The following is a 21,676-nucleotide window of genomic DNA, read 5'->3' as shown; positions in this document are numbered from 1 at the left end:
GCCACACAAATGCCAAAGGTATGAAGCTGTTATTCTGCAGGGCGTTTACTCTAACGAGAGCACAGGAAACGTACATCATAGCTCAAATTGTAACTGACGACAAGGTCTTTAGAGATGAACGGGTAAAAGAAGTGTGGTGCCCCCGCCAGACACCACACGTGCTAGGTGGTAGCCTTTAAATCGGCCGCGGTCCGTTAGTATACGTCGGACCCGCGTGTCGCCACTATCAGTGATTGCACCGAGCGCCGCCACACGGCAGGTCTAGAGAGTGTTCCTAGCACTCGCCCCAGTTGTACAGCCGACTTTGCTAGCGATGGTTCACTGACAAATTACGCTCCCATTTGCCGAGACGATAGTTAGCATAGCCTTCAGCTACGTCATTTGCTACGACCTAGCTAGGCGCCATTATCATTTGCTATTTATCTTGTGATGCATATACCGTCAGACCGATGTTCACCAATTATGGATTAAAGTTAAGTATTCCAGAAGCTACGTACCTTTTTTGCTAGACTCAACTCCTTTAACTGTACCAGACCTCACGCCAGCCTGCGTGAGCTTAAACGCGTGCCTTTCGGCTACCTCATAGTGGCTTGTCTGTCTTGCCAAGTTACAATAGTTTGGCGACGAGCCAAATCGCGTTTGTACCAATTCTGCCCTGATTTACTTGTGTAATGGCTTTGCCACCATCTCCAGATGTACTGTCCGAATTTTATCGCTTACAGAATCAGCAGACGCAGGCCTTACTGGATGCCCTTGGACAGCTCATCCAGGGTCAACGTGCAATGCAAAACGGTGTGGCCGCCGCCGCTCCACCGCTCCCGCAGCCACAACACGCAGTTGCACCACCTTTTCGTCCTTTCGATGCGGCACTGGAAAGCAGGACGGAGTGGTCACGCCAATTTGGATCCCATCTCGGCGCCTACAGAATTCAAGGCAACGAGCAGCAGCCTTTTTTGTTAGCATCCGTAAGCGTCCAAACGTACCGTGTGATAGTGAAATTATTTCCCCGACGTGACGTAGCAACTCTGTCCTACGACGAAATTTTGTCTGCATTAGATGCATATTTCAAAGAATCAGTCAATGTAGTTGCAAAAAGGTACACCTTCTTTCGTACAAAACGTATGGCCGGTCAGACTAATAGGGAGTGGGTTGAAACTTTGCAAGGCCTTACTAGGGATTGTGCTTTTGAGTGTGAATGTCGACTTCCATATTCAGATACTATGGCATGTGATGCAATTGCACAGAACGTTTCTGATGTTCGTATATGGGAACAGATTTTGAAACTAGTCAATCCCTCCCTTCAACAAGTGATAGACATATTGGATCGGCAGGACACCCTTGACTTTGCTCAGGAATCATTTGAAACTTCACCAGCCGTGTGTCACATTCACCGGCCCGCCGGTCGAGCTGCGTGGAACAGTAAACAGTCCTTGCGCCCGGCCGCGCCAAAGCCGCCTGGCTCTCAGCCACGTGTACCGCGCAAGCAAGCAAATGCAGTGAAATCATGCCCGCGGTGTGCTGCTAGACATTCGCTTGAGAATTGCCCATCATGCCAAGCTATTTGCTTTTTCTGTAATAAAATGGGACAAGTTCAAAGTGTTTGCCAGAAAAAGCTCCGATCGGAAGCTCAAAACCATTCCAGGCCCTTTGCTTTGTGCCGGAATCGGAATCGAACCAAGGATACTCTGGCTCGTGAACCTTCGCTCACGGAAATTCATGTAGTTCATTCCACTCCGCCCAGTGCCACTCTCTCTAACGGTGACTGTGTTCGTCCGACAAATAGTGTGCATCGACATCGACGGAAATCCCGTCACGTCGCAAGTGATTCTGTACCAGTGTCAGTTCACGTTGCATGAGACAGTTGCTCTTGTCGTCAACAGGACAATAAACTTTCTCAACTTGGACATTGACGGCAAAGCGATCCCATTCCAGCTCGATACCGGAGCTGCAGTTTCACTGATCAATCAGGACATGTACAAACAGCTGGGCACACCTCCATTGTGTGCCGCAAATGTTCAGTTAAGTAGTTATTCAGGACAAGCTATCCCTGTGTTAGGATAGTGCAGCCTTCTTGCAACATACAAGGGACAAACAAAACTTGCGTCATTTTACGTCCTTCGTTCTTCTTCTGCAGTGAACTTGTTTGGTTTCGATTTGTTTCAGTTGTTTAACTTGTCTATAGTCAATCAGGTCCTATCAGTGAACCAGACTGTGCCTTCAGTGTTTCTCGTCTATGTGAAGAATTTGCAGACAATTTTGCACTGGGCCTTGGTTGCGCTAAGAACTATAAAGCACATTTGGAACTGAAAGTAAACGCGCAACTGAAATTTTTCAGAGCGCGCAATGTTCCCCACGCATTGCGTGATGAGATCGCAAAAAATTACACGATTTGGAATCACAAGGTGTAATTGAACGTGTGCAGGCTTCTCTCTGGGCATCACCCTTAGTAATTTTGCAAAAGCCTTCCGGAAAATTGAGACTTTGTGTGGACTTCAAGGCAACAGTGACTCCACAACTGGTGATTGCAACTTTTCCTTTACCTCGCCCGGAAGATCTTTTTGACAAACTGTGCCCGGGTAAATATTTTTCGAAGTTGGACCTAGCAGATGTGTACTTGCAAATACCGGTGGACAAAGAATCCCAGCGCGTTTTAATGGTTAACACGCATCTTGGTTTGTATCGATTCAAACGACTGCCATTCGGATGTGCATCCGCCCCTGCATTGCTTCAGCAATATCTACAAACTGTTTGTGCGTCGGTCCCTACTGCAGCAAACTATCTGGACGATATTGTGATCTCCGGAAAGACGGAAGAAGAACATTTAGCCAATCTCATAACATTATTTCAGGTCTTGCGACAAATTGGTCTTCGCTTGCGGAAGGACAAACGTGTGTTTTTTGCTCGTGACTTACCCTATCTGGGCCATATACTCAATGCCCAAAGCATACATCCGAGTCCAGAGCACCTCCGTGCCATACAGGACTTGCCTTCGCCGCAGAATTTGAAGCAGCTACAGAGTGTGCTGGGAAAAATAACTTACTATAACAAATATGTTCCACAGGCCTCTTCCATTTCAGCTCCGCTTCATCGCTTACGCCGTAAAGGTGTTCCGTTTGTCTGGACGACGGAATGCGAACGCGCCTTTCGCCAGTTGAAATCGGCGTTGTTTTCCAATGCTTGCCTTACGCCATTCGATCCCCAGAAGCCCCTTTTGTTGATGGTGGATGCATCGGATTTCGGGATCGGTGCTGTGCTTGCCCACAAAGATGGTTCGCACGATCGCCCTATTGCCTTTGCGTCCAAATTGCTCTCGTCTGCGCAAAGAAATTATTCACAGATCGAGAAAGAAACATTGGCTCTCGTATTTGGTGTTACTAAGTTTCATGATTTCTTGTATGGTCGTCACTTTACCATCATCACAGACCACAAACCTTTGACGTCGCTTTTTCATCCGAAAAAGCCTGTACCTCCACGTACAGCGCAGAAATTCATTCGCTGGTCTATTTTCCTCTCGCAGTACCGCTACGATATCTTGTATCGGTCCACTGTTCAGCACGGAAACGCCGATGCGTTGTCCCGTTTGCCTGTTGCTGAGGATAGAGCATTCGATTCCTCCGAACTTGCTTGCATGTTCATTGATTCGGAAACCGATGACGTGGTCGAATCGTTTCCGATTGATTTTCGTCGTGTAGCTACAGTCACAGCTGCAGACCCTGTCCTTGCTACCGTTCTGCGTTTTGTTGCTACGCAATGGCCCTTGTCAAAGTCACGGATCGGAGATCCGTTGGTTCGCAGATTTTTTGCTCACAAGGAGAGACTTTTTGTACGACGTGGTGTTTTGCTGTTGCGTTCTGATAATGATCAGTCCCGGGTCGTGGTCCCACGTTCGTTACAGTCCTCTGTCTTAAAGCTTCTCCACCAAGGACATTGGGGTATAGTGAGAACGAAACAACTTGCTCGTCAGCACTGTACTTGGTTCGGAATCGATGCTACGATTACGAATATGTGCTCTTCTTGCATGGCGTGTGCCGAACAACAATCAGCACCACCGTGGAAATTCTTTGCATGGCCGAAAGCCACTACCCCTTGGCAATGCTTACACATCGATTTTGCTGGTCCATTCTGGAATGCTCGATGGTTGGTTGTGGTAGATTCATTCAGTAATTTCCCTTTTGTTGTCCGGATGTCTTTCACGACGTCATCTGCCACCATCCAAGCGTTATCCGCTATCTTTGCATTGAAGGTCTTCCACAAACTATTGTTTCCGACAATGGCCCACAATTCATGTCCGCCGAATTTCAGTCATTCTGCAAGGCCATTGGTATTCAACATCTGACGTCCGCGCCGTTTTCGCCGCAGTCCAACGGTGCCGCTGAACGTTTGGTCAGGACTTTCAAGTCACAGATGTTGAAGTTGAAAGAGTCTCATTCTCGGGAGGACGCGTTGTTGCTCTTTTCGTCCTCGTATCGCTCTCAGCCCCGAGATGGTCGCTCGCCGGCTGAGTTGCTCCACGGTCGTCCTCATCGAACCTTGATGTCTTTGCTACATCCGCCGCATCAGGTTCCTGTGCAGCAGCAGACACATGCTTTTGCCCCAGGCGACGTTGTCTACTATCGTAACTATCGAGGTTCACGGCGTTGGATCGAAGGGCGCATTCTTCGTTGCCTCGGCCGCGCTATGTATCTGGTTTTGGGGGCCTCTGGTGAGGTGCGTCGGCATCTCAATCAGCTGCGCCTCTGTCGTAGCACGGGTTCTGCCGCTCCCCGTCTGCTTTCAGCGACGGTGCCGTCCGGTCAGCGCCCTGGGGACCCATCTACTGGCTCGCCTCAGCCCCAGGTGTTACCGACGCTGCCTTCCATTTTGCCCCATGGCGACGCGCCGCCGCCTGTTCTCCCGCCGGCGACGCCCGCAGTAGATGCGTCGCTGCAACCGCCGGGCGCCTCCCTGGGTCACGCGCTGCCGATCGCTTCCCGTGACCAGCTGTCCTCCGCCATGGAACTCTTGCCCGCTCCGGACCACATGGGGTCTTCGCCCGTCGGGTGCCCCGACCCGATGGAGGTCGAGCCTTCGGCCCCTCTTGTCTCTCTACGGGCGCATACACCGCATGTTGGCGTGTACCCTGGAGTAGGTTTTCAGGCGTTTCCTAGCTCCCCTCGGGCCGAATGGCAGGGTGCGGGTGGCACAGCCTCGCCTGTTGTTAGGCTCTCCACCTCGTTGCATGCGTCAACGTGGGGTCCTCCCCACGGCGGGCGGAAGCCTTATACCACAACCGTCCGCCGATTTGCGGGGGAGGAATGTGGTGTCACCGCCAGACACCACACTTGCTAGGTGGTAGCCTTTAAATCGGCCGCGGTCCGTTAGTATACGTCGGACCCGCGTGTCGCCACTATCAGTGATTGCAGACCGAGCGCCGCCACACGGCAGGTCTAGAGAGTGTTCCTAGCACTCGCCCCAGTTGTACAGCCGACTTTGCTAGTGATGGTTCACTGACAAATTACGCTCTCATTTGCCGAGACGATAGTTAGCATAGCCTTCAGCTACGTCATTTGCTACGACCTAGCAAGGCGCCATTATCATTTGCTATTTATCTTGTGATGCATGTACCGTCAGACCGATGTTCACCAATTATGGATTAAAGTTAAGTATTCCAGAAGCTACGTACCTTTTTTGCTAGACTCAACTCCTTTAACTGTTCCAGACCTCACGCCAGCCTGCGTGAGCTTAAACGCGTGCCTTTCGGCTACCTCATAGTGGCTTGGCTGTCTTGCCAAGTCACAACAAGAAGTTGTAACAAAAATTTTCATAGACATTTTAAAGACTGTGATCGATACAAAGGACAAATAGGTGGCTGTGTTGGGTATTTCAGTTCACCTGAGGAGTCAACATGATACATTCATGTCTGAGACTGAACTTCAAAATTATGGTATTGTCAAGTACGTCTGAGTAGAGTTCAGCTCTACTAAAACAACGGTTGGATAGTTATGGTAAAAAACATAAATGACGTAATAAGTGGCAGGGTTACCTGTGTTACTGGTAGCGAAAGAAAAATGTATGTGTAAGAGAGAAACTGGTAGGGAACGACTTTTGTTTTTTTGTTTATTTAGCACGTAATTAGAGCCGCACATCTTTCAGTGTTGTCCATTACGTATTGTATATCCCTACAAATTACAGATTACATTTTGTAAGCAATAAAAATAACGTGATCGTTACCGGCTGCTCTTTTATGTAAACAAAACAATTACTTTTGACCCAATCACAGTTCACATGCACAAACAAAAAATCTATATAATTAATGTTGTTATTTTGGGCTCAATATAACGTTCTTCATCATGATCAAAGGCAAGAGTTTCCTGTTAGTAGCTGTTTATGAATTACCCGATTAACTTGTATGAGCCTGACGAAGTACCTTATTTTGAAGAAATTTCGTTTTCTAGCGCTATATGTTAAATTCGTACAGTTTTTATTTTTACTACAACACATCTGTTTCCCATTACAAACCAAAAATTTTCGAATGAAGTTAAAAATCGACATTTTCAGTTTTGCTGCAGATATTGTTTATGCTTAAGTAACAGAGAGGAGGATATCTATGTAGAACAGCCATGTTAAAATATTTCATATGTATCAGTTTGGTAATAATGACAAAGATACCTAATATGGATATACATTTCATTATATGAAGTAAAAGAAATGTGAGCAAATATTGCGAAAACCACTAATGAATATTATTTTATTTCCCTGTAAACCTAACGTAATTAAGCAACGTATCTAAAAAAAAAAACATTAATGCTGGTAGTATCTGAACTGCCCAAGTTTACTGAGAAAGTAGTCTACGTTTACTTGTGATAATCGACAGCATACGATAGACAATCAGGTGCTGAGCAAAGCTGTGACGGACGAGAAGGACCCGTGGATCCCCGTATTTGCACGCTGCTCAGAAAACAAAGAGAATTTCACCACAGATTCAAACGTACCCAAAGCCTTGAAGATAAGGAAAAACGGAAGGAAGTTAAAATAAGCTTAAGGAACCCAACATACTATATGACAGCATATCCTAGAAGCTTTGGTCTTATGCAAAGTCAATAACTGTATCAAAGCTCACTGAGTGACCATTGTACCACAGACAAGAAAAATGACATGGAGATGGTAAAAGTTGTTTCAGTGAGGGAGAATGTACTGTGCTTCTTAACTTCATTCGTCGCACGAACACTAATATGGCAGATACCGAAGTAAGTAACCACGGGATAAAAAACAAACTACAATGGCTCAACATGCGAAATGTGATTGGACCCGATACGTTTCCACACTGAGGTGACAAAGTCATCGGATAGCGATACGCACATACACGGATGGCGGTAGTATTGCGTACTCAAGGTATAAAGGGGCAGTGCATTGGCGGAACTCTCATTTGCACTCACGTGATTCATGTGAAAGCGTTTCCGACGTCATTATGGCTACATGGCGGAAATTAACAGACTTTTAACACGGATTTCTTGTTGGAGGTAGACGCACGGGGCATTCCATTTCGGAAATCGTTAGGAAACTCAATATGCCGAGATCACCATGATCCAAGAATACCACATTTCGGACATTACCTCTCGTCAGTGGCAACGCAGTGGCCGACGGCCTTCACTTAACATCCGAGATCAGAGATATCCGTGTAGAGTTGTTTGTACTAACAGACAAGCAACACTGCGTGAAATAACGTCCTCATGTGGGATGTACAATGAACGTATCCGTTAGTACAGTGCGGCAAAGTGTGGCGTTAATGGGCTATGGCAGCAGACGACCAACGCGGGTACCTTTGTTAACAGCACGACATCCCCTGAGCCCCTCTCGTGGGGTCGTGTCCATATCGGTTGGATAGGCGACTGGAAAATCGTGGCCTGGTCAGAAGAGTTCAGATTTCAGCTGGTAAGAGCAGATCAAAGGTTTCGAGTGAGGCGCAGACCCCACGGAATCATGGATCCAAAGTTTCAACAAGGCACTGTGCAAGCTGGTAATCGTTCCATAACCATGTAGGCTGTATTTACATGGAATGGACTGGGTCCTCTGGTCCAACTGAACCGATCATTGACTGCGTATGGTCATGTTCGGTTACTTGGAGACAATCTGCAGCTATTCATGGATCTCATATTCCCAAGCACTGATGTCATGTCACCGAGTCAAAGTTGTCCGCTATTGGTTTGAAGAACATTTTGGACAGTTCAAGCGAATGACTTGGCCACCCCGACCGCCTGGTATTAACACCACTGAATAGTTTAGGGTCATAATCGAGAGGTCAGTTCCTGTATAAAATCTAGCACAGACAACACGTGCGCGGTTATGGACGGCTAAAGAGGCATCGCTCAATATTTCCACAGGGGACTTACAACGATTTCTTGAGTCCGAGTTTCTGCACTGCGTGGAACAAAGGAAGGTCCAACACGATATTAGGTGGTACCCCACGACATTCGTCATCTCAGTATACACAGAGTGTGCGAAGGAATTGACTTTTGGCAGCAGTATATTATCAGTCGCTGGAGGAACAAAGCGATTCAAATGATTGGAAGAGTGAACAGTTGATTCTCGTTTTTAAGAACGGTCTTCGAACAGATTAACGTAACAATAAGCTTATATCACAGTCGGTCTATCATAAAAGTTTAGGAAACGTTTCATAGCCGCGTAGTACGTCATTTCTCCACGAATCATCATGGATTCCGCAAAGAGCGACTGTGTGATGCCCAACTGGCTCTGTTAGTTCACAGGGCCCAGAACGGAGTACATACCGGCAGGCAGGTGATGCGCATTCCTTCCGGTGGGCGTGCAATACAGTTCTGCCACGTTGCCTCATGAACGAAATAAGAAAGTACTGAATATCAGAACAGCATTGTGTCTGGACTGAAAAGCTCTCGGCAACTATGACACAACACATCGTTTTTCATGAAGACAAATCTTCAGACACTATGGGCGTGTCGCAAGAAAGTGTTATAGCGTGTTTTTCATGAAGACAAATCTTCAGACACTATGCGCGTGTCGCAAGAAAGTGTTATAGCGCCGTTATCGTTCATAAAACATACAAATGACCTAGTGGATGACACTTGAAGCTCCACCAGGCTGTTTGCGGTTGTATATAGAGGTCACGACGCTAGGAAATTGTAGCGAAATGGAGAAAAATCCTCGGAAGATCGACGCTTAGAGCAAGAGTTGAGGACTGATCCCCAACATAAAGAAATGTAACGTATTGCACAAGAAATAGGCTGAGTGACTCTTTATTGTCTGATTACACAATAGCCTAACAGTCACTGGATGCAGACACATCCATTAAGCTTGTGGGAGTAAGGGTCCCGAAGGTTTAAAGTGGAAGGATTTCACAAAACTATTCGTAGGTAAGGCAGATGCAAGACAGATTCATTGGAAGAATCGTCACGAAGTGTAGTCCACCCACAGAGAAAGTATTTACAAAAACTCATTCGACGGTCACTTTATTATAGCTCCTCAATGTCTGGCCCTTACTGGATACGATTAATAGGGGAAATAGAAAAGATCCTAAGAAAAACAGTGCACTGCATCAAGGATTTATTTAGTCAGTGCGGAAGCGTCAAGCGTCATGTATACGGTCATCCAACTCCAGTTCCAGACGATACAATAGAGCCGTAGTACAGTCGTGTTCAAAAGTATCCGAACAACCTGAATTGCATTTCACCTGATTCGCATGCAACCGGCATAACGCAGCTGTCTGGCAGGTCCTCTAATCGCTCCTCAGTACAGTCGTTTGACTGTTGAAAATGGTTCCAACAAGTCACCACTAAAAAACACTGCTCTGTATCGCAATAACTCAAGATGTAAAGTAATAACACGATACTACAAATATCAGGGAACACCTTATCACAGATAAGACTGTCCATAAGGCTTGTAAGCTCACATTTACTACACTAAATGACATGCCTGAAATGTTACCACTCTATTACGTCAGATAGGTAATGCACGTAGTAAGTTCGTCGTATTCATGATTTACTCTTGGAAGTAACATACCGTACTTATTATTTAACACAAAATGACATTAAAAATTTAAGTTATTCACGAGCAGCTAGTTGAGAATATGTATGAACTTCAAATGACACGACGAACCGTCTCGTTCTGCATATGGATACAAACCCAGGTCATGCAGACTAAGCAAAGATTTCGTGACTGACGGAAACTAACATTCATTCCTGATTAGGCATGCAGAGAGTGACATACCTCGGTTTTAGACAGTATCAGTTAACAAATATCAACTTTAAATTACATAACGCAGACATTTTTAACGGACGCGAATTCCTACCCAGCATCTACTGTCCCTGTTAACGAACGACGAGAGATGTTAAATATTGCTTCTTCACAGGTAAGTTACTTGAAATAGCGTGAGGTAAAGCTTTGTGTTGGACAGGGATTCGAACCCAGAACCCAATCGGATTGATATCCAAGTACAATCAACTGTGAGATATCGGATTTTCTCGGCAGTAGCTAGATGTTTTAACTGAAATGACGAGACAAAACATTAATTTTTTCCTTCCCAGGACTCCAACCCGGCACCTATCGCTGTTATATTCTAGAGAAGACGAACGTTAAATATGGGTTTGTTGCAACAGCAGCGACATGTGAGCATGTTTGAACTAAAAATAATATGACGAAGAGTTCAGTCCTGACTGGGAATAGAGACCCACACATACCGTTGTTGACTACACACAAACGGGCGTCAGCTACCGAATTTTTCTCCACCAGCAGCTCGGAATAACATCTTGAACTTACAGTGATCTCGCAAATAGTTCTGTGTCTCACTGGGAGTCAAAAACGACAAATATCGTTAGTGTTGACAACGAATGAAAATACATGCAATTCAGGTCGTTCGGGTACTTTTGAGCACGACTGTACATACCGGGAGCTTACGTTCCTAGGAGAGCAGGATCAATCAGCGCATTAGTTCCCATTACACACATGTCGGAAATAGAACAAGAAGACATGTTAGGGCTCACTCTGAGGCTTATCAACAATCGTTCTTCCCGCGTACCATTCGCTATTGGAACAGGAAAGTGCTGGATTGACAGCGTTACGCGAAGTACGATCCTACACACCTTGTAAGGTGGCTTGTGGAGCGTAGACACAAGAGATAGTAATTAAGCCAAATGGTTCGAGTTTAGACGCGTATTTCATCAAGCGTTAAAAAAATCTACGTAGTACAATAGTTAGAAGAATCCGAGAACGTGCAACGCGTTTCCCATGTGAAGTGCCGTTTCTGTTCACGCAACGTACGCAAAAAGTCGGTATCTATACAAGAATTTGAATTCTGTTCGTCTTAACGTTTAAACCTTTTGTACAACATCAATGCTTTTTTATTCCTTTTACGTCATGAACGATCTGAGTATTTTGGTAGCGTACTGATATTCATATCTTCGTAGCTGTTAACTCATTCTTAATATTCTGTTACATACATTCTGCCGGCCTGAGTGGCCGTGTGGTTCTAGGCGCTACAGTCTGGAGCCGAGCGACCGCTACGGTCGCAGGATCGAATCCTGCCTCGGGCATGGATGTGTGTGATGTCCTTAGGTTAGTTAGGTTTAAGTAGTTCTAAGTTCTAGGCGACTGATGACCTTAGAAGTTAAGTCGCATAGTGCTCAGAGCCATATATATACATTCTGATCTTCAAAAAAATGGCTCTGAGCACTGTGGGACTCAACTTCTGAGGTCATTAGTCCCCTAGAACTTAGAACTAATTAAACCTAACTAACCTAAGGACATCACAAACATCCATGCCCGAGGCAGGATTCGAACCTGCGACCGTAGCGGTCTTGCGGTTCCAGAATGTAGCGCCTTTAACCGCACGTCCACTTCGGCCGGCTTCTGATCTTCATTCGTTGCTACACATAGTAGCAGTTCTTTCCATTGCCTGTAACGAAGCGAAGTTGCGCAGATGTTAGCGCTCTGTACTCCCAATCTGGAGGACAACGGTTCAAATCCACGTCCAGCCATACTGATTTAGGTTTTCCGTGATTTCCGTAAATCGCTTCGGGCAACTTCCTGGATGGTTCTTTTGGAAGGGGACGGCCGATTTCCTTTCTCATCCTTCCCTAATCCGAGCTTGTGCTCCGTCTCTAACGCCCTCGTTGTCGACGGGACGTTAAACTGTAATCTCCTCCTCCTCCTCCTCCTCCTCCTCCATTGTCAGTTTTGCTATTTAGATGCACAACCTATCTACCCCTTCATAGGGTTAGGGTTTGAGTACATTTTGTCTCTCTCTTATTCTTTCCAGAACTTATGTACTTGATCTGTGGGTTTACTTTTTAGCATCCTTGTGTAGAATCACGCTTCACAATGCATCTCATCAGAAGTTTCATGTTTTCACTTGCTCCAGCTTTCACTACCCAGCAATGCTGTATTCTAACTTATATTTACACTTTCAAGAATTCCTTAAGTACGTTTCTGTTTTCAACGTCATTAAAGCTATTCCTCATGCTTCGGATATCTTACGTAATATTGTTTCCTTTATATAGAAGTTCTTCACTTAAGCTTCCTTCCGTAGCATTTTTCCTGTCATACGAGACCGACTGTTTTTCGTGATTTGCCAAAATAATTTTTGTATGAATGCATTGTGTCTGTTCCTTCGGACATGACAGAAAGAAGAGACATCTCGTGTAATTGAAGGTGGAGTGGAGAAGCAAAGAAATGACAGGAACTAATGATGTCAGCAGCATCGGGATTTTATGTACGAGGGTAAGTCAATTATTATCCGCAAAGCATTAAAAATGTTATTGTAATCAAATAGGAAACTTACAAGAACATCATTTTTTGACATAGTCTCCTTGCGTTTCGACGCACTTGGTCCATCGTTGTACAAGCTTCCTGATGCCGTCATAAAAGAAGGTTCTCGGTTGAGCTGCGAGCCAGGGAATACACCGCTTCCTTAACTGCTTCGTCCGAGGCAAATCGACGGCCCCTTAATGCCTGTTTGAGTGGACCAAACAAGTTATCAGAAGGGGCAAGCTCGGGACTATATGGAGCATTAACCAGTACTTCAAATTTGAGTTTCCGGAACGTTTCAGCAGAGTGGGCAGCAGTATGCGCACGGGCATTGTCGTACAATTACACAACACCTTTTGACAGCAATCCTACATCTACATCGACATCAACATACATACTCCGCAATCCACCATACGGTGCGTGGCGGAGGGTACCTCGTACCACAACTAGCATCTTCTCTCCCTGTTCCACTCCCAAACAGTACGAGGGAAAAATGACTGCCTATATGCCACTGTACGAGTCCTAATCTCTCTTACCTTATCTTTGTGGTCTTTCCGCGAAATGTAAGTTGGTGGCAGTAAAATTGTACTGCAGTCATCCTCAAATGCTGGTTCTCTAAATTTCCTCAGTAGCGATTCACGAAAAGAACGCCTCTTTTCCTCTAGAGACTCCCACCCGAGTTCCTGAAGCATTTCCGTAACACTCGCGTGATGATCAAACCTACCAGTAACAAATCTAGCAGCCCACTTCCGAGTTGCTTCTATGTCCACCCTCAATCCAACCTGACAGGGATCCCAAACGCTCGAGCAGAACTCAAGAATATGTCGTATTAGTGTTTTATAAGCGGTCTCCTTTACAGATGAACCACATCTTCCCAAAATTCTACCAATGAACCGAAGACGACTATCCACCTTCCCCACAACTGCCATTACATGCGTGTCCCACTTCATATCGCTCTGTAATGTTACGCCCAAATATTTAATCGACATGACTGTGTCAAGCGCTGCACTACTAATGGAGTATTCAAACATTACAGGATTCTTTTTCCTATTCATCTGCATTAATTTACATATATCTATATTTACAGTTAGCTGCCATTCTTTACACCAATCACAAATCCTGTCCAAGTCATCTTGTATCCTCCTACAGTCACTCAACGACGACACCTTCCCGTACACCACAGCATCATCAGCAAACAGCCACACATTGCTATCCACCCTATCCAAAAGATCATTTATGTAGACAGAAAACAACAGCAGACCTACCACACTTCCCTGGGGCACTCCAGATGATACCCTCACCTCCGATGAACACTCACCATCGAGGGCAATGTACTGGGTTCTATTACTTAAGAAGTGTTCGAGCCATTCACATATTTGGGAACCAATACCATATGCTCGTACCTTAGTTAGGAGTCTGCAGTGGGGCACCGAGTCAAACGCTTTCCGGAAGTCAAGGAATATGGCATCCGTCTGATACCCTTCATCCGTGGTTCGCAAGATATCAGGTGAAAAAAGGGCGAGTTGCGTTTCGCATGAGCGATGCTTTCTAATGCAGTGCTGATGCATGGACAGCAACTTCTCTGTCTCAAGGAAATTCATTATATTCGAACTGAGAATATGTTAGAGAATCCTGCAACAAACCTATGTTAAGAATATTGGTAGTCCGTCCTTCTACCCTTCTTATATTGAGGCGTCATCTGCGCTTTTTTCCAGTCGCGCGGGACATTACGTTGGGCAAGAGATTCGCGATAAATGCATGCTAAGTAAGGAGCCAAAGCAGTAGAGTACTCTCTGTAAAACCGAATTGGAATCCCATCAGGACCTGGCGATTTATTTATTTTCAACCCATTCAGCTGCTTCACAACCCCAGGGATGTCTATCACTATGTCCTCCATACGGGAATCTGTACGAGACTCAAACGGCGGTATGTTTGTATGATCTTCCTGCGTGAAAGATTTCTCAAACGCTAAATTTAAAATGTCAGCTTTCGTTTTGCTGTCTTCCGTTGCCAGGCCAGACTGATCAGTGAGTGACTGGATGGAAGCCTTCGACCCGCTTACCGATTTTACGTGAGACCAGAATTTCCTTGGGTTTTCAGCAAGATCTTTTGCTAAGGTATGACGGTGGTAGTGATTGAATGCTTCGCGCATCGCTCTTTTTGCAGTAGCACGAATCTCTACTAACTTTTGCCTGTCCTCATTCTCCCGATCTTTCTTGTACCGCGAGTGCAACTGCCTTTGCTTCCTGAGAATTCTCCGAATTGCGCTGCTAAACCACGGTGGGTCTTTTCCGTCCGTAACCCACTTTTTCGGCACATACTTTTCCAATGCGTGATTTACAATGTGTTTAAAATTTGCCCGTAATTCTTCCACGTCCATCGTACCGGAAGTAAATGAAGTCGATTCACTTACTAAGTGGGATGCTAACAACTGCTTATCTGCTCTTTCTAGTAAGAATACTCTCCTAGCCTTCTTGACCGACTTTTTAACTTTCGTAACCATAGTCGTAATGACAACATGATCACTAATCCCTGTCTCAACACTGACACCGTCGATGAGGTCTGGTCTGTTCGTGGGTACCAGATCTAAAATATTTCCATTACGCGTTGGCTGTCGATTTAGCTGCTCAAGACAGTTTTCGGATAATGTGATCAAAAATAATTCACACGACGGCTTGTCTGTACCACCTGCAATGAATCCATAGACATCCCAGTCTATACTAGGTAGGTTGAAGTCGCCTACGACTAATATAGCATGATCTGGGTACTTCTGCGATACAGAATGTAGACTCCCTTTGAATGATTCCAGAACTGTCACGGTGGAACCTGGTGGCCGGTAATAACACCCCACAATTAACTTTATTTCCACTAGACCTGTTAAATGTGTCCAGATAACTTCACAATCACACTCTACTTCGGCCTCAGTAGACACAATATTTTTGTCAACTGCAATGAAGACACCACCACCTATGGTGTCTAATCTGTCTTTCCGATACACGCTCCAACCCTTACTAAATATTTCAGAACTTCCTATCTCAGGGTTCAGCCAGGTGTCAGCCCCGAGAATAATTTGCGCGCCACACGCTTCCTGGAGGGCAGTAAATTCAGGAACTTTATTCCGAACACTCTGAAAATTTACTGCTAATATCTTGATAACTGAAGTGTCTTTACACTGAGCGCGTCCTGATTTCCCTGCCTGCACATCGACTGGTGAGTGTTCGTCAGGACACCTCGCACTACTGCCTAGCCTAAAAGACCCCCGCGTCCTCGCCACAAGTACTCTGCTACCCGAGTAGCCGCTTCCTTTGTGTAGTGCACGCGTGACCTATCTATGGGCGTCCTACAGTTCCCCAATCCTCGGCGTTTGCTTCGAATTGCAAGCTTTACCCTGGCAGTAAGCATCTCACTTTAATGTACGCTGTTTATTGATGTGCCCCTTTTCCCATAATCTCCCGGTGCTGGACCTTGTGCGTCCCAAAAAAACCGTAAGCATCAGTTTCCCTACGGACGATTAGGTCTTGAACTTTTTCTTGCACGGCGAATTTGGATGTTTCCATTTCATACTCTGCCGTTTACTCTCCGGCTCGTAATGGTGGATCCATGTTTCGTCACCAGTAATGATACTGCCTAAGAAGTTGTCCCCTTCGTTACCATAGAGATCCAAATGTTTTTTGCTGATGTCCAGGCGCGTTTGTTTATGCAACTGTGTTAGTTGTATTGGGACCCCATCTCGCACAAACTTTATGAAACCCAAGTCTGTTGTGGATGATTTCGTAGACAGAAGCGTGACTAATTTTCAGACGATGTGCCACTTCGTCAATAGTTAATCATCTTTCTCAGAGAATCATTTCAGGTGAACGCTCAATGGTTTCTTCATTTGTGGCGGTAAACTGTCGTCCGGCTCCTTCATCGTGCGTAACATTTGCTGCCACCATTTCGGAATTTTTCAATCCATTCGTAGACACTCGGTTGTGGCAAAATACTGTTCCCGTACTATACCGAAAGTATTCGATGAATTTCGGCCCCTGATACGCCTTCCGACCACAAAAAACGGATGACTGACCGTTGCTATTTGATGCAAATAGACAGCGGAGCAGCCATGATTAACAGCACGGCAGCGATAACGAAACTAACCTAGCTGCTTGAAAACTGCAAAGGTATAACAAAAATATAACCAAATTGCGGATAATAATTGACTTACTCTCGTAGAATCGGCAAGTGAAAATGTGTGTTGCATCAGAATTCGACCCCGGGACCCTCTGTTTATTAACAGTTGCATTAACCACTGTGCCATCCGAACATAATGTTTATCATAGTAGTGCATACTATCTCGAGACGCCTCCCTCCACATTTTGAGTGGTTTCATCCACAGCACCCGATTCGGGTGTTGCTTTTGCATTAAGTGGGTCTACAGTATCTCTCCACTCGATATTTAGCTTTTCGTTCACCTCTTTATCTTTTTCTTCCAAGAAATTGATAAATTCTTTGGAAAATCTTTGCCTTGAGCGTCTAAGCGTTCACTTACCACTTCCTGTGGGTCAAGCAATAAACTCAACTCTCTGAGACAGCTGGTGGACTGGGGTTTCTATTGTAGACTGCGCTGTCTGCTGTGACTGTACGTCGCTTGTTAACTTCTTTAGTGCTTCCGGTGTCTTCATAAGCTATCTTTAGTTCCGAAATTTCGGTAAAAACAGTCGACGAACTGTTATCAATGTTAGCTAATTCTTTATTTCACTCGGAAAGAGTGGTATTAATTTGCACAGCGAACTGTTTGTCATGCTTGTCCATACGCGGTGACAGTTCCTGCTCACGTTCGCCAAGCTTGGTATTAATTTGTGCGGAAAATTGTTTGTCACCCTCTCCTAGGGAATTGTCCATTTTCGTGGAAATTTGTGTGGTCATCTCTTGATTGCGTTTGCTAAGGGTGACATTAATTTGCGTCTAAATTCGCGTGACCATCTCTTTGTCAAGTCCGTTCAATCGCGGGATCATTTCTTGGTATTGCTTATTTATCACTGTTTCAGTTTTCTTAAATCACATTGTAAGAAGATCATTTTCACTCGTATCGGCAATTTCCTCAATAGATGCTGCTTGTGATTTTGAGTGTATTTCAGAAATGACTCGGTTAGAGTCCTCTGCTGCCAGATAGGTGCTACTGCCGATAATGGGTATTAGATTCAACATTCATTAGATTTTCAGAATCCATTGGTACGGCTTTCCATATTTTGTTCATTATATAGAAAGATCAGTGGTGCATGAAACTGAATTATGTTACAATATAAGTTACAATTTTTAAGATTACGCGCAGAAAAAATTATTTGTAACTGTTATTGAACAAGATGGACGCTTCTTTTTTAAGACAGCAGAAAGCCATCTAAGGTCCATCTTACCCGCACGCTGCCTAAAAACTGCCAAATTAGTCACGATCTTTCACAATAATGCAATTAAGAGAAATTAATGTCATAGGGCATTAAACTTATGATCATTTTATTTGAGTTATGAACTGTTCAGTGAGGTATTTAGAAAAGGAAAAGACCGTGACGCGCGTAATGCAGGCAATAAACAATGGTGTCGCTTACCTTTAGTTTTTCTCTTTTCTTCCGTGATATATTACAGCTTCATGGTACCACACAATAAAAATTTTTCTTTCAATATTTTTGTTGTTTTCTTAACTTAGATTTCATTACGTTGCTCTTCTCTCAGGTACTGTGAATTCCTACGTTTTCAGCCATGAAACAGAAAAAACACAAAATGTCTCACAATGAGAGTTAAAGTTAAAGGTCTCTCAAAGGCGAGAATTTAACAATTTGCAAATGATGCAACTTAGTATAATAGAAGAGCCGCGACGGGAGGCAACCCCCTTAATAATGGATAATTTTACTAAGAAGCTCACGACGCAACATTGCATGCAGCCGAGAATTCAAATGGTTCAAATGGCTCTGAGCACAATGGGACTTAACTTCTGAGGTCATCAGTCCCCTAGAACTTAGAACTACTTAAACCTAACTAACCTAAGGACATCACACACATCCATGCCCGAGGCAGGATTCGAACCTGCGACCGTAGCGGTCGCGCGGCTCCCGACTGTAGCACCTAGAACCGCTCGGCCACCCTTATTTGGCGTGCACGTGATCATGAACAGTAACTCTGCATCGTGCGAGATGGCGCACTGGTTAGCACACTGGACTCGCATTCGGGAGGACTGTGGTTCAAACCTGCGTCCGGCCATCCTGATTAAGGTTCTCCGTGATTTCCCTAAATCGCTTCAGGCAAATTCCGGGATTGTTCCTTTCAAAGGGCACGGCCGATTTCCATGCTCATCTTTACCTAATCCGATGAGACGATGATTTCGCTGTTTGATTCCTCCTTCCCCCCCAGACCAACCAACCAAGTAACTCTGCCTTACACCCTTGTTAAGACGCTTACTTATACTAAAGGAAATACACCCCTATGGGCTTGATAGGCAGGCTTCCGATTTGACTGAGAATTTACATAGAGGGAAAAAAATACGGTATTCTGTAGTGAGTACTAGGAACTTTTGGACGTGCTTCAGGAAAATGATCGCCATTTATCGTTTTATTTATTAATGATGTGTATATAGTATTTTTCACGTCCTCAGACTACTTATGACGAAATGGACATCTGTAGAGAAATTTTAGCTAAATAAAACAGCATGAATGTTCAGATATGTACTGAATAGTGTTCATTATAGTGTGAATCCCGGTAGCTACATTAAAGTTTGTGAAACTTGCAGCATCAGGATAGAAACTTGTGAGAGACATGAAGTTTACACCGCACATTACGTACGTGACAATAGACAGTTGATAATTTTTTTTTTCACTAAGTCTGACTTTGAAAGTGGTATGAGTATTGTGTGAGCCCCCATGCCATGTAACGTGGACCCGGTTTGCGTGTGAGTCAGTAACAAATTTCAGTGATTTCAGTAGATCTCTGACAAACCAACAGCCTGCCAACATAAATCACGGAAATATCTCAGCCTGTGTGTGGGACAGAGAAACAGTGTTACTAATTGGTCTGTAATGAAGGCATGCTCATAGCTCGCCACACGATACCGGGAATGGCCCTGCAGGAGCAATGCATGTGACGTTGCCTGAGGGAGAGTCACTACAACCGGCCCTGATATCTGCCTGACGTAGGGATTTATGATCAAGTCGCCCTCAGTACGTTGTATTCCACATCCGATGGAGTGGAGTACCCAAAGTCGTGCCAGATCATCACAGCTGGCTTTTGTTCGCTCTGTCGCTCAACCATGTAGGCTACAAGGATATGATCATCAGTGTTGCGTCTGCATTTATGTTGCCGTCACTGCAAGACAGGCTGAAGCTGTACCCTCCGAAAATAGTACATTCTGCCACACAGCACACTTTTGGACAATGATGACGTTTCCGTGACAGGCGTGTCACCAATCTATCCGATTGCTGTCTGCAGTTAGCATGGTAGAATTATCGACGAGGACATGATGGATATTAGCTCGTGACTGAATCACATCGTGTGCTCTAGAATGTGTTTAGCTCTGCGTACAGCTAGACAGCCACTGTTTCCACATATTCAGTAATTTGGTAACAGCCTGTTCTCTTCAAGTCAGAACGCCAAGGCAACACAAAATGACTTGTTGGGTACCTGTCATTCTCGCCCATTCGAACTGATGTGCTGATACTTCTAATGCAGGTATACTGCATTAGCCGCTGCACCTTTCGACTACATTTCACATCTGTTTGCAGTCATTTGTGACTTGCAAGACACGCCACTGTAATCAGTATATTACACCACACTGCTGGAAATATTTACATCTTCAAGGACACGCAGTGCAACACCTTCCAGATATGTAATAGTTTATGCACTTGGATTATTATCGATCCCTCAAAAATTTCGGGTCTTAGTAATCACGTTAGCTTATGTCACTAGTGGATTTGGCGCTAGGTAAATATTCACTATAGCACGGACAGTAAGCGATTCTGTTCAGTCGTGCCAATTTCGTACTATCTACTGAGGCTTTGTACCGGCGAACAGAAGTCAATGTTTTTACTTTTATTATTAATATAACCTTTTCACTGAATTATTGGTCATATTGAGCGATGACTGGTGTGCCACAAAAATATCACAGATCTCGTTTTCCTGACCTTATCCGATATCTTCACGCAGTCTGCATGTTAAAATGGATTTGACAATGGTAGTGCTAGAGGGTCGTCAGATTCGCTTCGTGTCACCACCGCTACACCCTCCTCCCCTCTTTCCACTTTTCTCCCCTTCCGGGATGGAATGTTTGCACCTCATCTGTCTGCGACCAGTTTTAACAGTCTGAGAACGTTTTCAAAGTGCTTGCTAACCATGTAACAGGCGGGACGTGAGAACCAGCCCGTTAGTCATCTAGTCATGTGGGAAACCGCATAAAACCACAGCCAGGCTGGCCGGCAAACCAGGACTCATCGTAAATCTGCCAGGCGGATTCGATCTAGCGCCGGCGCGACTCCCTGAATGCCGACTGAGATACATTAACGCTCGGATATCCAGGCGGGCCCACTCTAACACCAGAGATCTCTTAAGCAACTGAAGAAAAGTATGTATTTTTGGTAAAACACTTCACTGATGTTATGTAGTTCGTTCGATAAGGTACTGATTTACTTCCCTGAAGTAGTTTGGCTAGGGAACAAGTGCAAAATATGTGACCTGCCTTATAAATGATATAGCTGTTGGTAATTTTCTAAAGTCAGAAGATAAATTTCAGAAAAGACAGTTGTCATCGCCCACACTCTTTCCTTTTGTACGATCTGGGTGTATTATCTCATAATCTCAGCTCTTCTGTTCCTACAATATTCGCCTTCTTCTCTTTGCAGCATGCTAGAAATCTTTTTTTTTTCAATACCCCTTAGAGAAAAATATAATTAGATTGAAAGAACTTGGT

This window comes from Schistocerca americana, chromosome 1 (assembly GCF_021461395.2).
Source record: "Schistocerca americana isolate TAMUIC-IGC-003095 chromosome 1, iqSchAmer2.1, whole genome shotgun sequence".
NCBI lineage: Eukaryota > Metazoa > Arthropoda > Insecta > Orthoptera > Acrididae > Schistocerca > Schistocerca americana.
This window is presented reverse-complemented; position numbering follows the sequence as displayed.